The following is an 8,857-nucleotide window of genomic DNA, read 5'->3' as shown; positions in this document are numbered from 1 at the left end:
TCACACCTGGTGATTTTCAGGGGTCACTCCTGGCTCTGCCCTCAGGAATTACCCCTGGTGGTGCTCGGGGGACCATATGGGATGCTGGGAATCGAACCCAGGTTGGCTGCGTGCAAGGCAACCACCCTACCCGCTGTGCTATCACTCCAGCCCCCCTCTTAGCATTGTTATGGGCCTGGTGGCTTCCCTGCTCCTCCCCAGAAGGCCTTGGAGAATATGGCAATCTGAGGATCTGGGCCTCTCCAGGGCAACCAGGGTGGGAGAGGTGGGCCAGAGATATGGTTCAGCAGTGGAACACCTGCCTTATTTGCGGGCTCATGAAACAAAGCTCTTCCCACAAATCACTCTCCTAGTTCCCTTTCAAAGAGGGAAATATATTCACAGGGCAAAAAGCCAGTTCAACAGGCCTGCATGCATAATGGAGCCCCCAGATTCTATTCCCAGCACTGCCAGAAGTGACCCTTGAACCCCAAGTAGTCCTCAGCACCATCAGGCCTAGCAAAACCAAACCAAACAGGGCAGAAGAGTCCAAGAACCATGTATGATAAGCAAGAGTCACTAGCCCAGGGTCAAGCGTCTGGGGGAACCTCTAAAAATAAACCCCAGTGAGAAGTAGTGGCTGGTCATTCTCCCCCTCCCCCATACAAACTCAGGGGAGCTGACAGAGGGTTACTGTCCCATTTGTGGAATCACGTGGGGCCTGGGTTACTGTCAGGACCATGGCACTGCCGTCCACCTGGCAGGGAGGTGTGATCTGTGCTAACCTCAGGCTGAAGTGGCTAGATCTTGGAGAGTGCTTCCACGATCCAGGAGGGTGGAGGAAAAGGGACAGGAGGAAAGGAAAGATTGATAAATGCACAATCTCCTCCCAGTCCCACAGCCACAGCCTTGGCACAGAGAAAGGAAGTTAGGGCAGTGCCACTGGGTCCCGCAGGCTGGGCTGAACTCAAAGTGTGTCTGTAGGTTCAGGCCTGGTTGCTGAAGAAACCCCCCAGTCATCAGAAGGTTCCTTCCTGCCCTTGGAAACCCTACAGCTCTCATCCTGGTCTCGCTGAGCCAAGCCCACATCCCGGCTTCTGCTAGGGAACCCCGGGGACAATGGGCGTGCCGCCAGTCTCAGGAATGGATGGGCTGCGTTCTCTTGTAACTGAATCAAGTGAGAGCATTTTCCAGCCTTCTTTTCCCAATTGGAAAATGGGATGGCAGCACGACTCTCCCTCGCGGGTAGTATGAGGAATGCAATTTGATGTCCACGGGAGGGCGCGGGAAGCACCGCCGGACCAAGGGCTGGCGCTGGAGGAGTCCTGGGGACTGGGATAATGATGGAAGGAAAGCGGACAAGGTCTGGGGAAGGAGCGCTGGGCCTGCCAACCTCCGCTCCAGGCCGGAAGGTCCGGAATCGTCTTCGGAGGCGCCCGGGAGAAACTGGGGGGGCGGCGGTCCAGCTGCCGCCGCAGCGATCCCGGCAGGTGCCTGGGCCTCCGCCACTCCACGAGGGGGCCGGTCTCTGAGCTGGATGGGCATTTCTAGAAACCAATGGTGACCCGTCGTCTCCCTGCTCTCATCCAATCGGCGCCGGTTGCCGAGACGCGCCGGGTGACCTAACCAATGGGAAAATTCGCGGTCCGGTGGGGCGGGGCGGAGGGTACCGTCACCGGCCAAGCCCGCTTTGCGCACGGGCCGCGCGAGGGGAGGGGAGGGCTGGCCGGGGGGCTGCACGCTGGGCCCGGGAGGGGTCCGGCCCCGCACCGGCCCGAGCTGACGCCCAGTGCACGGCCACCTTGCGCGCGCCCGGGGACCTGGAGACGCCCGTCTGGGGGCTGGGGCCGCGCTGCGGAGCCGCCCACGCCGCGCTCCAGGTAAGCTCCGACGGGGGGCGGGGTCCAGGGTCAGAAGCCGGGGGTCCCTGCTGGGATTGGGCGTGGCTGGATGCAGGCTCCGGCCGGGATCCCGGCTACGATCGCCAAGGTTTCCTAAACTGGGTCTTGAGCCAGCGGGTCGAGGTTCGGGCAGGGGTTCGGGTCCGCGCCGGGGTCGGAGCCCCGCCCCGCCCCACCCTTACCTCGCGGGCGCTGCCGCGGTGCGCGAGACCCCGGAGGCGGGGGGCGCGTCCCTTTGTGCGCGGCCTCCCGGCCCTGCCCCAGCGGTCTGCTGCGGCCGGCTTGGGGCGCCGCAGCCCTTCGCGGGCGGACTGTCCGCAGCCGCGTCCTCCGCGCTCGATGCCCGCCTGGCAGATGGGGCCGAGCCGCCACCGAAACTTTGCCACGGCCAGAGGGACGGTGGGGCCCGGGAACTTTCCTGGGGCGGCGCGCCGCCGGGATCCTCGGGGAGCACTGCCCGACCAAGGGGATCGCCCCCGGCCACTCCCGCCACCTGGAGGACGAGGGAGTCCCGCTGCCCTGTGCCCGAACCTGGGTCCCCCGCCCCGCCCCCCGCGCTTTGGAGCATTGGACTCTGGGCGGAGGCGCCCCCTCCCTGCTCGGCGTGGTCCTCCGCCCCGGGTTTGCTGGGATGTCGCCCGTGGGCCGCTAGTCTGAGAACCCCGGACCTCCCATTTAAATCGTTGAATAACTGAATGTTGTCTCCTTACGGCGTTGCATCGTTTTGACCTAAGCGTAACGTAAAAGTGGAAATGGAACTGGGGTGTTCAGGGTCCCCTTCTTCGTGGACTCAGGCGTGTGTCGGAAGGGAAAGAAAAGCTGGTTTCAGGAAATCCCAGGCAGTGAACCCTCACTCACACCCCTTTCTCATGTCGCCCACTCCCGGTGCAGCACACATAGCTGCTCAGGATCCCTGAGCCCAAGGGTGACAGGGGGTGGGGGACTGAGTGCCTGTGAGGGGATCCCCCGCTGAGGCTGCACCCCCACACCCTTCTGACTCTGCCACCTGCACTGTGGGCTCCAGGCTGTACCAGGCTGTGCTTGCCTCCCTCTGTTCTGCCTGTCCTGTGCTCAATCTAGCTGCACACCTGGGACAGTGCCACCCGGGCCCTTGGCCAGTGGCAGGTGTTCCAGGCCTGGGGTCAGGCTGAAACCTGGGCCTCATCCCTGCCCGCTGTAGCAGGGAATCCACCCCCCTTCCCACCTCCGCCTATAGCCCCCTAGGTTGGTGGGCCCGGGACTAAGCTCAGAGTACTAGGCTTGGGGACATCGGTCCTGTCCTGGGAAGGTCCTTGGATTGCAGCCAAGCGTGCCCCTGCCTCCCTCTTTCTGCTTGGGCTACTGACATGAACTTGGCTAGATGTCCTCAGCCATCGCTCCTCCTGACAAATGGGCAAAGCCTGAGTCCAAGGTATTAGGTAGTAGAGGCCCCCCGCCTCACCTGGGTTGCTTAGAGCTGGCCCCAGAGGCGGGGGCCCCCTCTGTATCTGCCGGGCTCCACAAGGGCAGGGCTGCGTCTTTGTGCCTGTGTTTGTGCTGCACACACAAGATGTTTGGGGGTTCACTCCTCCCCCTTCCACTAAGAGACAGGCTTCAGGGTATGAATGGCAGGGTCTCAGCCCCAAGAGGCCAAGAACGCCAGGACACCTGCCTCAGCCAGCCCTAGTCTGGCCCAGCAGACCGAGGGAGGGGCAGAACTGGGTCACGTGGGCGGGGGGCAGGTGCTGTGGGATACTAGCGGGACCACAGGGTTTCCGGGAACTTCTCCAGCGGCAGCCTGAGTGGAGAGGACATCTGTTTTCTCTCCTCCCGCTTCCATTAAACTGCTCCCAGAATTAGAGGATCACCGGGGGAGAGGGGAACCCCTTTCGGTCCTTTTCTTTTTTCTTCTTCGTTATCTTTTTGGGTCATACCCAGTGGTGCTTAGGGATCATTCCTGGTGGGCTCAGGGAATATATGGGATGCCAGGGATGGAACCCAGGTCACCCGTGTGCAAGGCAAGCGCCCTGCCCATTGTACTCCAATCCCTGTGTCCTTTTCTGACTGGCCCATTTGACAGATCAGAAGATGAACCCATTTCCAGGTCCCCCATCTTCCCTTCCTGCTCCCAGGGGGCCAGCAAGGGAAGTTGTGACAAACCAGGTGGAGTGTGGCCACAAGGGGGCCGGAGCACCTCCCTGCTGCTTCACACCCTGCTGCCTGCCTGCCACAGGACCCTGGCTGGCTTGCCCAGTCCCAGTGGGGAGGACAAGCTCCGCCCTCCAGGCTGCCTCTCCCTGGTGTAGGGGAGGGAAGAGAAGTCTCCAGGGTCCCCGTGTCCTCACCACCCTTGGGCAGATAGAGGGAGACCACAGGCTGGATGTCGGGTGCTTGCTGTGGGTTCAGGCCAGGACAGTGAGAAAGCCCACCCCCTTGCCCCGCCACTGCAGCAGAGAGAGAGGTTTGGTTGAGGTATAACCCCAGGACCTCGGACCAGCCTCTGGGCCTGCCCTCGGTCCGGCCACCCTGCCTCCACTCCTGGTGTGTACAGGAGCATGGGGGCCCATCTCCTGAGCACGATTCTTAGGTCTATACAGCATGGGGCCATGAGAGGTGTGCCCGGGCTCAGTTTGTGCTTCCCAAGGCCTCGCAGGAGCAGCCATGGGAACGCTTTGGCTATCAGGACTGATAAGAAAGGCGTGCAGCCTCTCCCAGGGGACAGGGTCCACACAGCTGTTAAGCCAAAGGCAGAGGCGTCCCAGAAATGTCACATTTTGTGCAAAAGCTGACTTCGTTTTTTTTTTTTTGCTTTTTGGGTCACACCCGGCAATGCACAGGGGTTATTCCTGGCTCATGCACTCAGTAATTACTCCTGGCGGTGCTCGGGGGTCCATATGGGATGCTGGGAATCGAACTCAGGTCGACTGCGTGCAAGGCAAACGCCCTACCCCGCTGTGCTATCACTCCGGCCCCAAAAGCTGACTTCTTAAAAAAAAAAAAAACTCAGGCCTTGGGTAGGCGCAGCATCTCACAGCATCTCCTCTGCTGTGGGCCAGGAGGATGATAGCAGTATGCAGGGACCACCAATCACGCCTGCCTCCTGGGCATTCCTGATGGCTCTCTCTCTCTCTCTCTCTCTCTCTCTCTCTCTCTCACACACACACACACACACACACACACACACACGCACACGCACACCCCACGCCTGCCACCTGCCTCCTGGGCACACACACACACCCCAATCAACAATGCCCATTTGCCTCTCCTGCACTCATGCTGGTTTATACACACACATGCACGTGCGCGCGCGCGCGCAAACACACACACGCACACACACACAAACACACACACACACACACACACACACCCTGCCTCTACCCTCCCTGATGCTGCTTCCCCGACCTCACCCTGGCATGAAACCTCTCTCAAGGATGATGGGGCTGCCATGGGGTGCGTGAACTACCCTTGGGCCCCTGGTGTCCATGTCCACAAGAACGAGGTGGGACCAGACTGGGAACAGCCTGGAATGTACCTGAGACCTGAGGGGAGAGAGTGCTGGTCCCTCCAGAGATGACCTCCCAGCCACTGCCCAGACCCTCCCCAGCTGCCACCGCCCCCCAACACACACACTGTCCATTTTTATGACACTCCCGGCAGTATCCCAGGTGTCGACACAGAGGGAACATGTCTGCTCAGACAGAATGTTGTGTGGTTCTCTGACCACACGTGTGCCCCAGCTCTGGTCTCAGGGCTTGAGTGGCTTGAGTGGCTGTACTCCCTGCCTAGAAGGGGCCTGGGGGCTGGGGTGGCCACAGGAAGCCTCAGAAGAGGCCAGTGGACAGTCTGCAGTTTGGAGTGTGGGGTCAGCGGTGCCTGGCAGGGTCCCCCAGGAAGCAGCAGCTGTGTCCCTGATGGGTGAGGACTGCCACCTGCCTTGTAAGACAAAGCGCACCTGATTTCTGGAAGGGGAAAGGTGTCACCGATCCACAACTTGGAGCAGCCCCCCTGCCCTTTCCCTCTGGAACTGGACACCACAGCACGCAAGGCCTGTGCTGTACCGCTGCCCCCCGGCCCTTGGACTATCCATCCTCCATCTGAAGGAGAGTGGACAGCATCTGACATACTGCTGCGGGTGTGGCAGCCCCCGTAAGTGGGGGAAGAGGGCACAGACATGCGGGGGTGTGGCAGGTTACAGGGTCTTCTCTGAGCACAGTCCCAGCTTCGTGCTGACACAGTGGCCCTTGGCTTCACCTGGTGCTCTCCCATTTCCCTGCAGGAGCTGGAGCTGGCAGGGTGGGTGTCAGGACATGTTGATCTCCCCCCAAGCCAGGTGAGTGCCTGACGTGGGTTTAGGGTGGGCAGCTGCTGCGGGTGGCATCTGGCCGAGGGAGAAGCCTGTGGCGGCTGCCAACCACCGTGTTTGTGGTAACAGTTCTTCCCCTCCCTTCACTTGGGTTTTTTTTGGATATTTTGGTGCCCCACCTGGCAATGCTCAGGGGTAAGTTACTCCTGGCCCTGCACCACTCAGTAATCACTCCTGGTGGTGCTCAGGGGGCCATAGGGGATCAAACCTAGGTTGGCCACATGCAGGGCAATCACCCTACCGACTGTGCTATTGCTCAGCCCCCCCCCTTTATAAATGGGCATCTCCCCAGCCTCCCAGGGAGCTGCCAGCCAGGGATGCACTCTTGGGTGCTGGCCCCAGGCCTTGGGTGTTATCTGTGTTGCTGTATCGCTGCGGGTGTGGAACTGAGACACGATGCTCAGGACACATTGCAGGAACTGAGTGGTCTCTGTGTCCCCCGGGTCCCCCAGGGGGGGGTTAGTTAAGCCCTGTTGGCCCCACAGTCTTGTCAGATCTTGGTACACCAGCTGAATTGGGACATTGGGAATGCTTATAGATGTCCCTGGTCACTCCTCTCCCTCCAGGATGGCCTCTGACTCCTGCCCAAATGACTGTCCTTGCTCCACAGGGTGTAGTGTCCTGGGGGGGCGGTGAGGGGCTGCACTGACCAGTCAGTGCCTTGCTCTGGTGCTCTAGCATACTGTGCGGGGGATGAGGGGCCATAGGATGAGGGAGTTGCTAGGGTTCAGCTCCCTGCTCAGGACTTGCTTTCTGGAAGCTGCCAGTGGGCTGATGGGAAAAGTCCATCAAAAGTCCATTTGGCCACATGCAGGGCAAAGTTCCTGTGACTGTTGAGCCATGTGGAGCCCTCTGGTTTGGATGAAGAGGCTCAGAGCGCTCAGGCCCCCAGATGTGGGATAGCTTAAAAGCTGCCAACCCCTGAAGTCCAGGCAGACCAGGCAGACACCAGTGACGCTGCGAGCAGGGCCTGTGGGCCCTGTGCCCTCCATCGCCTGGTACCCTTGACTCTATGTCTTCCTCTGTCTCCTGTTTGTCTTCCGATGTGTGATGACTGAGTATTTATGTCTGCCGGGGGCACTGCAGGGGTGGATGATGGCCTTTGTGCCCGCTCTGCTCTGGTTTGGACCTTGTCTGATTGACTAGGAAGCAGAATCTGGGCCCTGGCTTAGGGCTCCTGCCAGGCTGTGGGTGTGTCTGCTGAGAGGGGATTGGGGACAGCCTCAGCACAAGGTTGGGACAAAGGCATGCCCAGATGTGCCCCATCTTCACCTATGGGCCGCTCACTCAGATGGTGGCAGCAGAGAAAGGAGGGCACCGCAGGGCTGAGGAGCAGCAGTGGGGTCAGGGGCCACAGAGGCAGGGTGGATGTGGTACTGATGCCAGCTGGATCAGGGTGCCCCTTCCCACAGACCCGTCAGCGCCGCCCACTGCCGAGAAAGCCCTGTCCTTTGTCAGGACATTGTGCCTGTCCTGCCAGCCCCACCCAAGGTGGTTTTATTTGTTTGGTTTCCTCTGAGGGATGGAGCCCAGGTGCTCAGCCCCAGCCACATCCCCGGCCCCACCCACGGTTCTTCGGCCTTTTTTTTTTTTTCTTTTTGGGTCACACAGGGCAATGCACAGGGTTTACTCCTGGCTCTGCACTCAGGAATTACTCCTGGCAGTGCTCGGGGGACCATATGTGATGTTGAAAATCAAACCCGGGTCGGCCGCGAGCAAGGCAAACGCCCTACCCATTGTGCTATTGCTCCAGCCCCAGGTTCTTGGGCTTTTGATGTGATTCCCAGCTTCCATCTTAAATCTTTATCATCATCATCATCGTCATCGTCATCGTCATCATCAACATCCCCAATCATCATCATTATTATTATTACAATATAACTTCTTGGGCTATAGCAATAGCACAGCAGGGAGGGCATTTGCCTTGCACGTGACCAACCCGGGTTCAATTCCCAGCATCCCATATGGTCCCCCGAGCACTACCAGGAGTAATTCCTGAGTGCATGTGCCAGGAGTAACCCCGGTGCATCGCTGGGTGTGATCCCAAAAGCAAAATAAATAAATAAATAAATAATAAAATAACTTCTTGGAGGCTAGAACAATAGTACAGTCAATAGAGTGCTTGCCTTGCATGTAGCTGACCCAGATTTGATCTCTGGCATCCCATATGGTCCCATGAACCCCGCCAGGAATGATTCCCTGAGCACAGTGATGCCGGAACACCAAAATAAATAAATAAATAAATAAAATAAAAAAGACTTCTTTTCTTTTCTTTTTTTCTCCACCCTGTCCCCATTTTGTGTGTGATGCTCAATTTACATGTAAGGCAAATACTCTACCCCCTTTGGGGCTGGAGCAATAGCACAGCGGGTAGGGTGTTTGCCTTGCATGAGGCAGACCCGGCTTCATATTCCCAGCTTCCCATATGGTCCCCTGAGCACCACCAGGGGCAATTCCTGAGTGCAGAGCCAGGAGTAAGCCCTGTGCAGTGCCAGGTGTGACCAAAAAAGCAAAAAAAAAAAGAAAGAAAACACTCTACCCTAGACCATATCCTTGGCCCCTTCTCAGCTTTCTGTTTTTTTTATTTTTTTTGGTTTTGTTTTGTTTTTGGGTCTTATGAACTGGAGATTTAGCA

At 58.9% G+C, this 8,857-nt stretch overlaps 1 protein-coding gene across 3 annotated transcripts in view; it reads left to right on the top strand.

Annotated features, from left to right (window-relative positions):
* Positions 1 to 1,673: 1,673 nt before the first annotated feature.
* Positions 1,674 to 8,857, top strand: part of ARVCF (ARVCF delta catenin family member) — a 41,224-nt gene continuing 34,040 nt past the window's right edge. For 2 of the 3 annotated variants that reach the window (XM_056120337.1, XM_056120335.1), the window contains exons 1-2: positions 1,674 to 1,859; positions 6,136 to 6,189. The gene's annotated coding sequence lies outside the window, so the exon portion shown is untranslated. The remainder of the gene's footprint in view (positions 1,860 to 6,135; positions 6,190 to 8,857) is intronic. The other variant, XM_056120336.1, reaches the window with a different exon arrangement.

This window comes from Sorex fumeus, unplaced genomic scaffold (assembly GCF_029834395.1).
Source record: "Sorex fumeus unplaced genomic scaffold, SorFum_2.1 ptg000043l, whole genome shotgun sequence".
In the NCBI taxonomy this organism is placed as follows: domain Eukaryota; kingdom Metazoa; phylum Chordata; class Mammalia; order Eulipotyphla; family Soricidae; genus Sorex; species Sorex fumeus.
Note: the sequence above shows the minus strand (reverse complement) of the source record. Positions and strands in the feature narration are given on the sequence as shown.